The 17,756-nt window shown below is 37.7% G+C and overlaps 1 pseudogene; it reads right to left on the bottom strand.

The window, feature by feature from the left end:
• Window positions 1–9,160: 9,160 nt before the first annotated feature.
• Window positions 9,161–17,335, bottom strand: LOC100980764 (YTH domain-containing family protein 1-like; annotated as a pseudogene).
• Between the last annotated feature and the right edge of the window lie 421 nt (window positions 17,336–17,756).

The raw sequence follows: 17,756 nt of genomic DNA, 5'->3' as shown, positions 1-17,756 counted from the left end.
AAAAACCATAAGAAAATAGTGTTGAGATACATAACATAGGATAGGAATGTGTAAATCATAATATCATAACAGAGATACTAATAGAAATAATGCTAAAATACCTGCACATTCACACATTATAAAGGAATATAAAGAAGGATCTATTCCAAAATCTCCAAGTTGGAATGATTCACTCTTTGTAGTCTAGGCATTTGGTTGGTCAGTTATATCTTAATACCAAAATTCACTTGTATGTTAACATATGTCTACACAATACTGAAAGACAGCAGCCTACAACAGAAAGGACAGATGTGTAGCAGACACTGTGTTATTTGCACAAACTCTATTATTATGTCAGATACTCCTAAGTAATGATAGAACTCTTTCCTGAGGACATGGGCAAAGATTCAGAATCTCAACTCAGGGATCCAGGCAGCTACTACTAATGGAACAAACATGGATGATCCTTCAGACTATGTCTATTTGCCCTCCCTGGCCTGCAGTAAATAGGCAGAAGGATAACCTTGAATTATTTGACAAGAGATAAGCTAAAAATAGCTGGTAATAAGCAGTAGAAATAAGTATCATTAAAATTTCCACCAAATGATGCTTCATAATGGAAAAGTTATTGACTTGAGTTTGAAAAATCATGTTTCCTCAACTGGTATGATATGATAGGTAGTCGATGATTTAAATCCCTTGTTTTTCAAATCATAGTCAACCTAATCTTTTATACTCCATAGAGTGCTTATGTTAATTCCAATAAAAATAATATTTTATAAAAAGTAAGGTACTGCTATGAGCATGTTTTTGAAGGAAGCAATGCATGTTTGTGAAGGAAGCACAAATGTAACACAGACCAACCATAATGCCCCAAAATTTAATATAGAAAAGCATGTTTCTTTGAAAATGCAAATTCAATTTTTATCTATTATTGAACTTCTACGATAGGTGATGCACCTTTGGAGATTACAATCCTATGTAGTGGTCCAAAATATGAGCTCTGGAATCCTAGTGCCAGGGGTCAAATCATGGCCCTGTCACTCCCTAACTGACCTTGGTGACTTCTCTAAGCCTGAGTTTTCCCATCTATAAAATGAAGTAAAAATATTAGCTATGTCATTGTGAAGTGGTATAAACTCATGATATATTATAATGCAACAGTACTACACCATCTTCAACTAGTGAACACTCAACAAGACTTAGAAGTTATTGTTTTTATTATTGTTATTGTTGTCATTGTAATACAAAGATCAATATGACTCATTTAATATTCTCAAATCCTCTTTCAAGAGTCTGGGAGCATAGGGTGGGAGGGGAGGTGGAGGATGGAGAAGTGGGAGGAAAAAACAGAATACATCTAACAGAATAATATAAGAGATAGAATAATATTGGCATATTGATATAAAAACTGTTAGATCAATTCAACTGTTATCAGAATTCAAGTTCAGTTGAAAGCATTAAGAAGATCTTCATCGAGAAGATGAAATTTTGAGAAAGGCATGAGATGGTACCTATGATTTCAACAGACAGAAGGGTCAACATGAGCAAGCTGGAAAGAATGCAGAGGACATGTTTGGAGACTAATGAGTCAGAAATTAAGGAGTAAGTAAGGAAAAATGTGAAAATATAATTTAAAAGTTAGGCTGAACCATATGCTAAAGGGCCAAGATGCTTTGATGAAAGTTTGAAATTGAATAAAACAAGTTAGAAACTCAGCATGTAATACAGAGCTAGAAGTCTGTTTGTAGAAACAAATCATAACAGGGTATTTTTGTGGGACAATGATGACTCACCACCCCCAAAGTCAAAGGCCAGTCAAATGTGCTTTTTTAAAATTTTACTTTGAATTATAGTAAATAATATTTTTGTTAATATTTTTAAATTACAGGGAAAGTTTTGCAAAATCTAGTTAATCTCAGAATTTGCATAATGTTACTCTAAACTGTCCGTTACCTTCTCAAATGATAATCAATGAAAATGTACCATATAAAAGAAGTATACATAACTGCTGTTTTAAAACATATATATAATACCCAGATAATAAACCACATTAAAAGTGACATCTTCTGGATTAAAGACTTAAACATTAGACCTAAAACCATAAAAACCCTAGAAGAAAACCTAGGCATTACCATTCAGGACATAGGCATGGGCAAGGACTTCATGTCTAAAACACCAAAAGCAATGGCAACAAAAGACAAAATTGACAAATGGGATCTAATTAAACTCAAGAGCTTCTGAACAGCAAAAGAAACTACCATCAGAGTGAACAGGCAACCTACAAAATGGGAGAAAATTTTTGCAACCTACTCATCTGACAAAGGGCTACTATCCAGAATCTACAAAGAACTCAAACAAATTTACAAGAAAAAAACAAACAACCCCATCAAAAAGTGGGCGAAGGACATGAACAGACACTTCTCAAAAGAAGACATTTATGCAGCCAAAAAACACATGAAAAAATGCTCATCATCACTGGCCATCAGAGAAATGCAAATCAAAACCACAATGAGATACCATCTCACACCAGTAGGAATGGCAATCATTCAAAAGTCAGGAAACAACAGGTGCTGGAGAGGATGTGGAGAAATAGGAACACTTTTACACTGTTGGTGGGACTGTAAACTAGTTCAACCATTGTGGAAGTCAATGTGGCGATTCCTCAGGGATCTAGAACTAGAAATACCATTTGACCCAGCCATCCCATTACTGGGTATATACCCAAAGGACTATAAATCATGCTGCTATAAAGACACATGCACACGTATGTTTATTGTGGCACTATTCAAAATAGCAAAGACTTGGAACCAACCCAAATGTCCAACAATGATAGACTGGATTAAGAAAATGTGGCACATATACACCATGGAATACTATGCAGCCATAAAAAATGATGAGTTCATGTCCTTTGTAGGGACATGGATGAAATTGTAAATCATCATTCTCAGTAAACTATCGCAAGAACAAAAAACCAAACACCGCATATTCTCAATCATAGGTGGGAATTGAACAATGAGAACACATGGACACAGGAAGGGGAACATCATACTTGGGACTGTTGTGGGGCGGGGAGGGGGGAGGGATAGCATTGGGAGATATACCTAATGCTAGACGACAAGTTAGTGGGTGCAGCACACCAGCATGGCACATGTATACATATGTAACTAACCTGCACAATGTGCACATGTACTCTAAAACTTAAAGTATAATAATAATAAATAAATAAATAAATAAATAAATAAATAAAAAGAATGAAAAGAGAATAAAAAAATAAAATAAAATAGAATTTCAAAAAAGTGACATCTTCAAAATCATCTTCAGATACTCTTTTCTTATTACAAAGAATTATGAACCGCTGAATTTTGCATTTATATAAGTAGCACTGGACTTGGCTTTATAAAGACTTGAAAAGAGGCATATAAGCTTCTCTTCAATCAAGGATATCTACATAAAGAATCAAGACACATCTTTTTTAAAATAATAAAATAAAATACCATGTTAAGTGGCTAGAATAAAGTAAAAAATAAAGGGAGCTAACCTTTTTTGAAAGCCATGTAGTTTACATCCCACATCTCACTGAATCTGCTCAGCAGCCCCATTTTTACCGATCAGAGAGGTTATCAAGAGGTCATCTTCCCAACAGGTGAGGCTAAGCCTGGACTCAGGAGCTAGAAATTCAAATGCTAGTGCTGCCTCTAAAGGCTTTGTGATCTTAGGCAAATGGTAAGCCTCTTTAAGTCTCAGTTGCTTCATCTGTTACACTGGGAATATAACAGTATTTGATAAACACAGATGCTGTGAAGGAAAACTAAAAAGTATGTGTGAAATAATTACACCCTATTTACTTGAAGTACGTTCTGAGGAATTCTAGTCCTGGAAGATTGTTGTGACCACAAATGGATCTACAGTCTTACAGATTGATTCTTGGGAATGACTATGTATAATTTTTACCCTTTGGAGATTTATAGTGTTCATTAACACTGAGAAATCCTGCAGTCAAATATTTAAAAATGTAGCTTTAACTTCACTTAACCCATAAGTTTTCAAATTTATTTTTACATAGACTATTATTTTACTCTTTTCCCTTTCATTACTTTTCCTATCTTTTATTGTTTTTCTTCCTTTCTTTGTTCCTTTTTATGGAGCATTTAAGCCCCTATATCCAAAGAAAAATACTCCACAGAATATTCTCCAGGAAGCACTTTATAATACAATTAGCTGGCATTCATAGCAGGCATGAGAGATTCAAACAATTAGCAATATAAAAGTTCAAATACGGAAAAGGTACATGAGAAATGGCATGACCCAAGAGGCTTTACAAAAGAAATAAACTTGATGCAGAGATACAAACTTAGACAAACAGAATAAAAAGGAGACTTACACGGGCAGAGTAAACACAGTTCAAATGGAGAGTTTGTAAAGGTAATAATATTGATGGTGATGCCAGATATCATGGCTATTGCATACCAAACACATAATATTCATCAGGCATTATCTCATTTAGCAGGTGAGAAGTTTAGTGAAGTAGACCAGGACCAAATTTGGGAAACTCTGAGTACCTTCTTATATAGCTATCTTCCTGATAAAATCCCTGGGGAATTTAAGTGTTGAATCATTCAAAAAGCATTCATTGAAAACTGCTCCTCAAAGCAATATGCTAGATACTTTGTGTAAGAGGAGTAAAGAATTAGTATGCTGAAAGCAAATTAGAAGGCAGTAAGTTGGAGGGAGGAGAATATAGGTAGGGAGACGAGCTAGCAAGCTATCATGTGAATCAAGGTATAAAATGATGAGGGCCTGGAGACAGACTTAAGGTGGAAAACAAAGAAAAAGATTAGATGAGAAATCAGTTCTGGGTGTCACATGATTAAGGAAGAGTGATAATTGTGACTAAGAATGGGTTAGCCCTCTAAAGCAGGATCTTTAAACTGCAGATTTTGGTAATCAGGGTTTGTGAAATGGGTTTAATGGATCACAACCAATATCTTACTGCATTCAAAGAAAAAGAAAAGAAAACAGCAGAGTGTACCTACACACTAAGTATTGTTTCATGAAACTTTTATTTCAGAACTATGTACTATACATGTGTGCACTGGGTCATATGTAGTTAAAAACTTTAAGATTCTATGCAAATAAAGAATGAAATAAAGCAGTGAAATCAGAAAAATGAGAGAATTTTAAGGAGATGATATCACATACCAATTATAAAAGAACTAAACACAATGATTTCTCAGAGAAAATTATTGGGCTCACATAAAATAGGGTCAATCAGAAAAGAGCAGACACTAGACTGCTAAGAAATATCATACATTTATTATTTTTTATTCATAGCATATTAACTTAGTAAACTAATGTACCTCAATCATGCGTAAAGATGACCAAATATTTTGAATTACCCTCATGTCTCTGATAGACTTTTCTTTTCTTAGTTTCGTGTTAATAATAATTCAAGTATTTAAGATCTGTAATGTACAATATTGAGAAAATCTATAATTTATGAAAATATGACCCTTAAAAACCAAAAATAAATCACTAGCTGTATAGGCATGCAGAAAGTATCCTTAAAAGGATTAAGATTCAGTTCCATTCATACCAAAAGCCTTTGACAAGGCAAAAGTTATGCTATTCTTCCAAAAACTGTACCTTGATTTCTGTTTATTATCCTTTCCGTTCAAATACTGCATCAAGCACAAGCTATTTTAACACATTGAAAATATTGCTTTAGGTTAAGAAGAGATAAGGGACTTAGCTGTTACTGTCAGTTGTTTGTGCATTACTCTGACATTTTACAAGACAAGGCATTTGGCCATCTCTGGTTGTCTAGATCTGCAATGGATGTATTTCAATGAATACTAAATTCAAAGAAAATTTATTGAGTTTTTAGTATGTAGACATTTCAACAATATTGTCGTTTCTTGTACATAAGAAATTAACAATCCCGTAGGAGTTCTAATTATATAATGAACCACGATTAAGGCAGAGTATGCTATGTGCCATGCTATAGATAAAATCCAGGGTCAAAAGGGTTTCAGAGAATAAAGATACCTTTTATTTTTCACTAGGATGATTGATGAAGACTTTATAAGAGATGTGACACTTTAACTGGTTCTTGTAAAACAATAGAATTCTGACAGGTCAAAATTAGAAGTAGGGATTAATGATGTAAGAAGATAAACAAGATGAGGAAAAGGAGAGATGAAGATTCACAGTCAACCAATTTGAATATATCATAAGGTATATGTGCAGAAGGGTGGATGCTGCTGTAATGAGCTACCCAGATCACCCTCAGGAATGAAGGACCTACATTCCAGCTTCTGGAAATTCTGCCAACTTACAGCCCTTAGATGTCAGCCCTCTCCAAAAATATCCTATGCCTAAAAAGAGCCACCTGAATCAAGGTCACTCTCTCATCATGGGCCAGCCCATGTTTAATGATTGACTGATGCAGAAGTACAAAGGCATTCACTGGATGCAGGACAATTCTGACAGCCATCCCAGCTTCAGAGATCCTGGTTCAGCTGAAGCCTTTGTTGAGACTACATCACATCTCAACTTCTACTTCTGCCAAACTCTGTTTCATTTACTTCCCTTACCTCCACAGGAGTTGATCCCAACAGTGCTTCCTAACACACTTCCTGCACACTAATATCCATCTCAGAGTCCTTATTTGGGAGGCCAACCTATGACAAGAAGCGTTAGTAGAGATTTCTGATTTTTAAGATGAAGAACAGAAAGCATTCTACTCTTTCTATTCATTTTGTCCTCCAAGATACTTCCCAGAACTCACAAGTAGACAAAGAAATAGAAATTCCATATTCATTAAAACCAGGAGATATATTTGAACCCAAAATATAATATAGAAAGAAGGAAAATAAAGACCAGTGCATTTAGCAAAATATTGGCTTGTTAGACTTCAAAGCACTCATAAGAGAATAACTAAAAAACAATTTGCCCCACATATCCATGAAGATTGTTTAGGGACTGAACTTTGTCCCCCCAAAACCACATGTTAAAGTCTTAAATGCCCAGCCCCCAACCCAGTACCACACAATGTAACTGTGTTTGGAGAGAGAATCTTTATAGAGATAGGTAATTAAGTTAAAATGAAGTCCTAGGTGGGCCTTAATACAATATGACTGGTGTGCTTAGAAGAGGAAATTAGGACACAGAAACATACAGAGGGAAGGTTATGTAAAGTCACAGAAAGAAGACAGTGATTTACAAGCCAAGAGGCGAGGCCTTCAGAAGAAACCAACCCTGCCAACACTTTGATCTTGAACTTGACTCAGGAACTATGAGAAAATAAATTCTGTTATTCAAGTCACCCTGTCTACTGTGTTTTGTTATGATGGCCCAAGAAGACTATGGGTCTTATCTAATATCTCATGCCTAAAGATCTTAAGCTGTTTGAGAAAACTCAAAAGAACATTTAAAGCAAGAGAATACAAAGGAAACACAACCAGCATAGAATATAACAGCAAGCTTCAAAGTAATCATCTTCAATATTCTGAGAGATAAGAGAACAAATTATATCAAGAAACAAGATATAGATTGCTATGAAAATAAAAAAACAATTTCTTTTAAATTAAAAAATGTAACAGATAGAATTAGAAAAAATTAATAGCATACTCACAAAATAAATTTAGAAATTAGAAATTTTCCCAAAAAAATCAATGAAAAGAAAAGAGTTAGAGAATAGGAGAGAAAAGAAAATTAAAAGACCAGTTGAGGAAGGCCAATATTCAGCTAAAAGGGAGACCATGTGACATTGCTCTAGCTAATAAGATGTAAATGGAAGTCATTATTAGGTAGAGCTTCTAGGAAAATATTTTAAAAGAAAAAAGACTCAGAGGGCTCAAGCTTTCTGCCTGTTTTCATTCTTTCTTCCTGTCTGAAATATAGATGAATGCTGAAAATAAAGCATTAATCTTGCAACCTAGAAGTGACCTGCATGATACAAATAGCCACATGAAAAGAACTGGAAAGTCAGAATGAAACTTGTGTACCAAATGGCATAGTGAAGCCTATTCATCATCACTGAGCTGCCTATTTCTGGACTTCTTACTATACGGGTAACATTGAAATTCTTGGCACAGTGTAGCCAAGTCTTCTATAATTAGCCAGTGTAGTCTATTTCATTATTATAGTATACTATTTGACTCAGCAGATACTTAAAACATCATAAAAATAGAAACTCTAAATATTAACTTAACAAAAACTATAATATAACCAAAAATAGTATATATTAGAAATGTGGGGATGTATTAGAGTTCTCCAGAGAAACAAAACCAATAGGAGATAGATATAATAGATAGATGATAGATAAATAGATAGATAGATAGATAGATAGATAGATAGATAGATAGATAGATAGATTGATTGATGTGGAGAGAGAGGTTGTGAGAAATTGGCTCACATGATTTTAGAGGATAAGAAGTCCCATGATCTACCATCTGCACATAAGTAAGTATATTCCAGGCCGAGGCAGGAGAAGCTGCAATGAGAAATTCCAGCTCATACAGTGAGGCAGGAAAAAAAAAGGGCAAATTCCTCCTTCCTCTACCTTTTGTTCTATTCAGGCCCTCAACCCTGAACAGATTAAATGATGCCCACTCACATTGCGGAAGAGTATCTACTTTACTCAGTCCACTGATTCAAATACTAATCTCATCCGGAAACCCCCAGAGATACACTCAAAATATTTAACCTGGATACCCCTTGGTCCAGTCAATTTGACACATAACATTAATCATCACAGGGGAGTTGCAAGATAGCATAAATCCTGATCTATGATATGCAAGTTCAAATAAATGCCTTAAACTAATGAATTGAGAGAAAGCAATGTAAGTATATAACTTAAAAATATAAAATAACTATTATAAAAGAGTGAAAGTGGCTGCCAAAGGAAGCTATAGTTTGCAAATAAAAAGACATGAAGCAGGTGAATGAATTTTTAATTTTAATCCTTTTGACACTGTTAGACTTTATTAAATGTTCTGCATGTATTTTTTTTTAATTTAGAAAGTATTTGAAGATGAGGAATGAATTCCAGTAGTCCTTAACTAAGCCCTTATCCTCTAGCCTTCAGACTTAAAAAATTTAATAAAGGTCACTGTCATTTTGTCAAATGGCCAATGAACATTTTAAGTCAGCACTCCAAGTGACTTCACACATAAAATCAGAAAAGTACAAATGATTTTAAATTTCACAGTACTCTTTTAGGATGGTTTGTATTCAAACATCTACATGTTCCACATTTTAACTATCCAGTGTCCCAGTAATGGATTTCCAGTTTTCCTTTCCCACTGTCCCAGTGATGGATTTCCAGGCTTATTTTCCCACTGCCCCAGTGATGGGAATCTAGGATTACCTACCTATAGGCCCAGCTCTTCTATCTCTGTCCAGGTGGCAGACATCCAGGGCTGCCTTCAACTCCTGCCTTGACAAACATTTCTGCAAAGAAAATCCTAAATCCTCACATGTGTCTCCTCAAGCTCACTGAGATGTGTACTCAGAAGTAGAAAGGTAGGGTTGTAGGATACACTTACACTTAATCTGAATAAGTCATGTCAGATCCACTACCACTACCACTAGAAGTGCAATAGAGTTCTTATACCTTCATATTTCAGTTGCTATTACCTAACTTTCAAATACCTGCCAGTCTAATCATTTACAATTACAGCTCAATGATGCTTGAACTTGAATTTCTTAAATTACTCACCATTCTGACCATCTTATCACATGCCTCTTAGTTTTCTAAGTTTATTCTTCTGTAATTTCATGTTCATCTATTTTTGTCTGTTCCCTGGGGTGCCTTTTTCTAGTTGATTTTTAGGAGACACTTGTGTAGTTTATATATTAAGCACTAGTTGCTGTTAGATTTTGAAAATGTTTTTCCACTTATTATCAGTTAATTTTATTCAATGAGTTCTTTAATGAACAGAATGTTTAATTTTTACGTAATGTTATCAATTTGCAATTTTAATTTTTTAAATTTTTCAACTTTTAAATTTTGGAGTATATGTACAGGTTTGTTACCTGGGTATATTTCATGATGCTGAGGCTTGGGTATAAATGATCCCATCACCCAGGTACTGGGCATAGAACCAACAGTTTTTCCACACCTGCTCCCCTCCCTCCCTGTCCACTCTAGTAGTCCCTAGTGTCTATTGTTGCCATCTTTAAGTCCATACGTACCCAATGGTTAGCTTTCACTTATAAATGAGAACACACAGTATTTGGTTTTCTGTTCCTACATTAATTTGCTTAGGATAATGGCCTCCAGCTGGATCTATATTGCTGCAAGGACATGATTTCATTCTTTTCTATGGCTCCAAAGTATTCTATGGTGTATATATACCACATTTTCTTTATCCAGTCCACTGTTGATGGGCACCTAGGTTGATTCCATGTCTTGTTATTGTAAATAGTACTGGACTAAACATGTGAGTGTATGTGTTTTCAGTAGAACAATTTGTTTTCTTTTGCGTATATACCCAGTAATGGATTGCTGGGTCAAACGTTAGTTCTGTTTTTTAAGTTCCTTGAGAAACCTCCAATCTGCTTTCTACAGTGGCTGAAATAATTTATATTTCTACCAACAGTGTAGAAGTGCTCCCTTTTCTCTGCAGCCTCACCAATATCTGTTGTGTTTTGACTTTTTAATAATAGCTATTCTGAATGGTGTGAGATGCTATCTCATTGTGGAACTTTGTTGTTGTTGCTGTTGTTATTGTTGTTGTTGTTGTTTTGAGACAGAGTCTTGCTCTGTCGCCCAGGCTGGAGTGCAGTGATGCGATCTTGGCTCTCTGCAAGCTCTGCCTCCCGGGTTCACACCATTCTCCTGCCTCAGCCTCCAGAGTAGCTGCGACTACAGGCACCCGCCACCATGCCCGGCTAATTTTTTGTATTTTTATAGAGACAGGGTTTCACCGTGTTAGTCAGGATGGTCTCGATCTCCTGACCTCATGATCTGCCCACCTCGGCCTCCCAAAGTGCTGGGATTACAGGTGTGAGCCACCACGCCCGGCTGTTGCTGTTTTTTTTTGAGATGGAGTCTCATTCTGTGGCCCAGGCTAATCTCAGCTCACTGCAATCTCCACCACCCTGCCCTGAGCTCAAGCTATTCTCCTGCCTCAAGCTCTGGAGTAGCTGAGATCACAGGCACATGCCACCAGGCCCTGCTAATTTTTGTATTTTTAGTAGAGATGGGGTTTCACCATGTTGGCCAGGCTGGTCTCGAAGTCCTGACCTCTAGTGTTCCACATGCCTAGGCCTCCCGAAGTGCTGGAATTACATCATTGTGTTTTTGATTTGCATTTCTGTAATGATTAGTGATATGCAGAAATTTTTTAATTTTTATTTTTATTTTAAGTTCTGGGGTACATGAGCAGGATGTGCAGGTTTGTTACATAGGTAAACATGTGCCATGGTGGTTTGCTGAACCTATCAACCCACCACCTAGGCATTAAGCCCAGCATGCATTAGCTATTTTTCCTAATGCTCTCCTTCCCTCTACCCCACCCCCTGTATTCTTGATATAGCTCTCAGCTTGAACAGTATTGGTATATAGAAATACGGCTGGATTTTTTACATTGATTTTGTATCCTAAAGATTTGATGAAGTTGTTTATTGATTCCTGGAGCCTTTTGATGAAGTCTTCAGGGTATTCAAGAAATAGAATTATATCATCAGCAAGAAGAGATAGTTTGACTTATTTTCCTATTTGGATGCCTTTCTCTGGCCTGATTGCTCTGACTAGTATTTCCAATACTATGTTGAATAGGAGGGGGAAGAGTAGGCATTTTTGTCTTATTCCAGTTATCAAGGAGAATGCTTCCAGTTTTTGCCTGTTCAGTATGTTGTTGGCTGTGGGTTTGTCATAAATGACTTTCATCATTTTGAGGTATGTTGCCTAGTTTCTCGAGGGTTTTTACCATGAAAGAATGCTGGATTTTATCTAAAGCTCTTTTTGCACCTATTGAGATGATCACATAGTTTTTGTAATATAATTCTGTTTATGTGATGAATCACATTTATTGATTTGCATATGTTGAAACAACCTTGCATCCTGGGAATGAAGCCTACTTGATTATGGTCAACTAACTTACTGATGTGCTGCTGAATTCAGTTTGTTAGTATTTTGTTGAGGTTTTTTTGCATCTATGTTCATCAGGGATATTGGCCTGTAGTTTTCTTTAGTGGTTGTGTCTTTGGCAGGGTGTTGCTAGCTTCATATAATGAGTTAAGGGGGAGACCCTCCTCCTCAAATTTTTGAAATAGTTTCAGTAGAATAAGTACCAGGTCTTCTTTGTACATCTGGTAGGATTCGGCTATGAATCCTTCTGGTCCAGGGCTTTTTTGGTTGTTAGGTTTTTTTTATTACTGATTCAATTTCAGAACCTGATATTGGTCTGTTCGAGGTTTCAATTTCTTCATGACTCAATCTTAGGAGATTGTGTTTTTCCAGGAATTTATCCATTTCCTCTAGATTTCCTAGTTTGTGTGCATAGAGGTATTCATAATAGTCCCTGAGCATTTTTTTTATTTCTGTGGGTTCAGTTGTAATGTCACTTTTGTCATTTCTGATAGTGTTTATTTGGATCTTTTCTCCTTGTAAATCTGGCTAGTGGTCTACCCATCTTGTATATTCTTTCAAACACCAACCTTTGATTTCATCAATTCTTTATATGAATTTTTGGGTGTCAATTTCATTCAGTTCCACTCTAATTTTAGTTATTTCTTTTATTTTGCTAGCTTTAGGGTTAGTTCATCCTTGTTTTCCTAGTTCCTTGAGGTGCATTGTTAGATCATTAATTTGAGATCTTCCTAACTTTTTGAAGTAGGCATTTAGCACTATAAACTTTCCTCTTAACACTGCTTTTGCTAATTCCCATAGATTAGGGTAATTTGTGTCTCTGTTTTTATTTAGTTGAAATTTTTTTATTTCTGCCTTGATTTCATCATATACCCCAAAGTCATTCAGGAGCATATTGTTTAATGTCCATGAAATTGTATGGTTTGGGGAGATTTTCTTAGTATTTATTTTTATTTTTATTTTTATTTCACTGTGGTCTGAGAGTGTGGTTGGTAGGTTTTTGATTTTTTTTAATGTATTGAGACTTGCTTTATAGGGGAGTAGATGGTCAATCTAGGACTATGTTTCATGTGCAGATAAAAAATGTATATTCTGTGATTGATAGGTAGAGTATTCTGTAGATGTCTATTAGGTCCAATTTGTCAAGTGTCAAGTTTAAGTCCAGAATTTTTTTGTTAGTTTTCTGACTTGATGATCTGTCTGATGCAGTCATTGTGGTGTTGAAGGTCACTACTATTATTGTGTGACTGTCTAAATCTTATAACAAGTCTAGAAGTACTTGTCTTATGAATCTGGATACTCCAATGTTTGGAGCTTAAATATTTAGGATAGTTAAGTCTTCTTGAACTGAACACTTTATCATTATGTATTGCCCTTCTTTGTTCTTTTTTACTGTTGTTGGTTTAAAGTCTGTTTTGTTCTGATATAAGAATAGCAATTCCTTCTTTTTTTCTTTTCCATTTGCATGGCAGATCTTTCTCTGACCCTTTACTTTGAGCCTATGAGTGTCATTATTTTGAAATTCCTTAAGATTTTTAATTCCAGAAACTCTGATTGATTTATTTTTAAGATGTTTATCTCTTCCTTCATTTCCTAGATTGCTTAAAAGTTTCTTTGTGTTACTTTTCAACCTTGTCTTGGATCTCATTGAGCTTCCTTGCAATTCCTACTTTGAATTCTTTATCTGTCATTTGTGAATTTCCATTTCGGTTAAGGAACCATTCCTGGAGTGCAAGTAGAATCCTTTGGTGGAGTCACTATGTTCATCTTCAACTGAAATTCCAGGTAGTGGTGAGTCCAATTATTTCATGAGTCCCTCATTTCACAAAACATGAAAGCTATTTTTTTATAAATCTTTTTTTTTTTTTTTTTTTTTTTTTGAGACGGAGTTTTTGCTCTTATTGCCCAGGCTGGAGTGCAATGGCATGATCTCAGCTCACTGCAATCTCTGCCTCCCTGCAATTTCTGCCTCCCGGGTTCAAGCGATTCTCCTGCCTCAGCCTCCTGAGTAGCTGGGATTACAGGTATGTGCCACCACGCCTGGCTAATTTTGTATTTTTAGTAGAGACAGAGTTTCTCCATGTTGGTGAGTCTGGTATCGAACTCCCAAGCTCAGGTGATCCGCCTGCCTTGGCCTCCCAAAGTGCTGGGATTACAGGCGTGAGCCACCGTGCCTGGCCTAATTCATTTTTTAAATGGGTTTATTTTTTGTTTTTACCCATTCAACAGAAAAAAAAAATTAGACATGGTGAAATTTACAATTGGTGACATCATCCTTCACTCTGTCTGTACTATGAGATTCTACACTTAAAGCTCAGCATTATTGGTATAAAACTTTAAGACATACGCCTGTAATCCCAGCACTTTGGGAGGCCGAGGCGGGCGGATCACGAGGTCAAGAGATCGAGACCATCCTGGCTAACACGGTGAAACCCCGTCTCTACTAAAAATACAAAAAATTGGCTGGGCGTGGTGGCGGGCGCCTGTAGTCCCAGCTACTCGGGAGGCTGAGGCAGGAGAATGGCGTGAACCCGGGAGGCGGAGCTTGCAGTGAGCCGAGATCGCGCCACTGCACTCCAGCCTGGGCGACAGAGCAAGACTCCGTCTCAAAAAAAAAAAAAAAAAAAACTTTAAGACACCATAAGGATTCTCAAGTGAAGAAAAAGGGGGAAATTAAAAATGATCTGCAAACAACTAAGAATGACTAAACATTGAACCAGACCTAAAACATCTTCCAATTCCTCTGCACACTGCATCCCATTACTATCCAGCCAGATCAGACAACAGGGCAGTGAGGAACAGAGAAGCCACTTGGTAGATATTTTCAAGGGATTTTAACAGAATACTCTCAAATGAGAAAACAACTCATGGTTTCTTATGTTTGCTATAAAGCAATAAAAGGGTGAGAAATATGAAATCTCAAATGGAGATATTAAATGACTGTGAATCTAGGAAAAAGATCATAATTTCTGACAAAATAGAAAAAATTAATTGGGATGTACTACGTTTGTTTTGCTTTGTTTGTTTTTAAGGATACTTATATTTCACATTGGTCTCATTGATAAGGTGACCCAAAAAAACTTTTTTTTTTTTTTTTTGAGACAGAGTCTCACTCTGTCACCCAGGCTCACTGCAGAGCATGGCTCACTGCAACCTCCGTCTCCTGGGCTCAAGCAATTCTCCTGCCTCAGCCTCCCAAGTAGCTGGGATTACAGGCACTCACCACCATGCCTGGCTAATTTTTGTATTTTTAGTAGAGATGGGGTTTCACCATCTTGGCTAGGCTGGTCTTGAACTCCTGACCTCATGATCCACCCACCTCGCAATGTGGCAGGATTACAGGCATGAGAGTGAGTTCTACAGTATCATTTTAAAAAGTACAGGTGAATGTGGATCCATCTGCGAAAAAAAAAAAGAACTACAAAAAGACAAAAATGCAACACTCAACCCTTGCAAAGGACGACACACTGGAGCTGACCAAGCACGTGCTTTATAAATGCTTTTTCAAAATCAAATGATAGAACATACAAGAAACTGGTTTGTTGTTATTGTTTATTTTGATTGTGTCATTCCTTCCACATCACCTCCTCCTCGTCCTGGCATTTCGCGTAGTGAGAAAAGTCATCAAAGATAGAGGTTGTGTGCTTGTAGGAAGCAATAATTTTCAGCACTTGTTTTTCTTTTTCTAAAGGCAACTCCTGTGTTTCATGGTTTATGACTGGCTTGTTGTCATGATTCTCCAGTCTGATGTGCCTGAGCTGGTTATTGGGTACATCACTGACAAAAATCCACTTGACATCAAACTTCCCCTTCCATTTGTCTTGAGACCAGACTCTGGCACTGGTGCTGCTGTCCACAGAGCACTTCATCTCCGCCACCCCACAGAAATACTCACTCCCACTGATGCCGAAGAGCAGGTAGACAGGCCCCTTGCTGCTTATGGAGCTGAATGCACTATTCAACTAAGTAGTGCCATGTTCTGTACTACACAAAACGGAGTACTTAATGGAGTGGTGAATGTCATCCTCAGAATAGCTCTTTATAATGCGTACATGTCCACTTTTAAGATTCCAGTCAAATTCTTTAGGATTATAACTGTGGGCAGCTTTCACTTTTTTTACACTTGGGGCAGAATTAGTCTTGGTATTTCCAGGAGAGTTACTACCACTGTCAACCCCTCTGCTCTGCCCAAATGCCATATTTCCACGTGAGGAATGATCCAGCAGGTCTGGAGTGGCTGCTGAGGGCTCTGATACTGTGGTTGAGCCAAAGCAGGAAGCTTCATTGGGAGAAGCTGAAGCACCTTCTGGGGTTGTAGGACAGCCTGTGAGGATCATGTCTCCTGGGGGACCGGGGTCTTCAGCACAGGCCCCTTGTTATCCTGGGTGTCAATATCCTTGTTATGCTTTATAGATGGAGGGGGCAGTGCACCCCCCTATGACAGGCCCACTCCTTGTTTCCATTTTAGGCCATGGTTTTGCAGGCTTGCTGGCAATGGCGGCCCATGAGGTCAGCTTTGAAACTGCCATGTTCACATATGTCCCATCATTGCCAGAAAGGATGCCAATCAGTGCCACACTGCTGATGACAGAGCCCACTGTCTTGACTGCAGAGGAGATGACATCCCCAATTTTCAGGCTGACCATGCCCTGCTTCAGGCTGTTCACCCCAGGGGCCTTGCTAAGGGTGTCACTGTGAAAGCCCATCTGCCCATCAACGACTGCGTGGCCCAGGGAGCTTGGGGGTAGGTGTAGCTGCTCCCATATGTAGAGCTCTGAATCTGCTACCCTTGAGACCCACTTGTCCTCCATGCCAAGAATACAGGGTTTGGGGGTAAAAATTAAACCTGTGCTGATAGATTTTGTTCTCTGGACCCCAAGGCCACCCCAAAATAGAATTGTGCATAAAATTATGATCTCTGTTACTGAGCTGTTCATAGGTGATGAGGTGTAGAATCAAAGGGTCCCTTGCAGTGGACCACAGAGCCTCATTGAGGGATTAAGGAACTCCAGTGGATGGTGGGTAATAGCCGGACAGGCAGAGGTCACTCGCTGAAGGGTAATTGTTACTCTAATTTGACTCTCCAGAAAGGTAGGGCTGAAAGTCATTGTCATGAACCACATCTTTCTGATGCAAAGAATCATTGTGTACTTTACTGTCTCGTCCTTTTGTTCTCTAAGTGTCCATGCTGATGGTCACATGCTTCATGAACAGCCTGGGGCCGTGCAGGGCCGGGACACTGGCTGGCTCAAGCATCCCTGTAAGGCTGGGCCTGTCATCTCTGCTAACACAATCTCTGGCCTCACCACCAACTCCCCAGGTACCAGCTGGGCAGTGGCAGTGGCAGTGGCTGCTGGGTGCTCAGGCCACTGGTGAGGCACTACCTCAGTAATGCTTTTCCCAAGCCCCAGTCTATGTAAGTTTCCTGTTATAAACTCCAATATTCCCCTGTAATTTTCTATTTTTCCATCATGGTAGTTATCATCCTTGCCATTTCTTTTTCTCTTTTTTTTGAGATTGAGGGCTCACTACATTGCCCAGGCTGGTCTCAAACTCCTGAGTTCAAGCAATCCTCCCCCTCAGCCTCCCAAGTAGCTGGGATTACAAGCATGTGCCACCAGGCCTGGCTATCCTTGCCATTTCTTTCCCGCTATCCACCTACTCAACAAAATTGTGA

This window comes from Pan paniscus, chromosome 4, assembly GCF_029289425.2.
Source record: "Pan paniscus chromosome 4, NHGRI_mPanPan1-v2.0_pri, whole genome shotgun sequence".
In the NCBI taxonomy this organism is placed as follows: Eukaryota; Metazoa; Chordata; class Mammalia; order Primates; family Hominidae; genus Pan; species Pan paniscus.
Note: the sequence above shows the minus strand (reverse complement) of the source record. Positions and strands in the feature narration are given on the sequence as shown.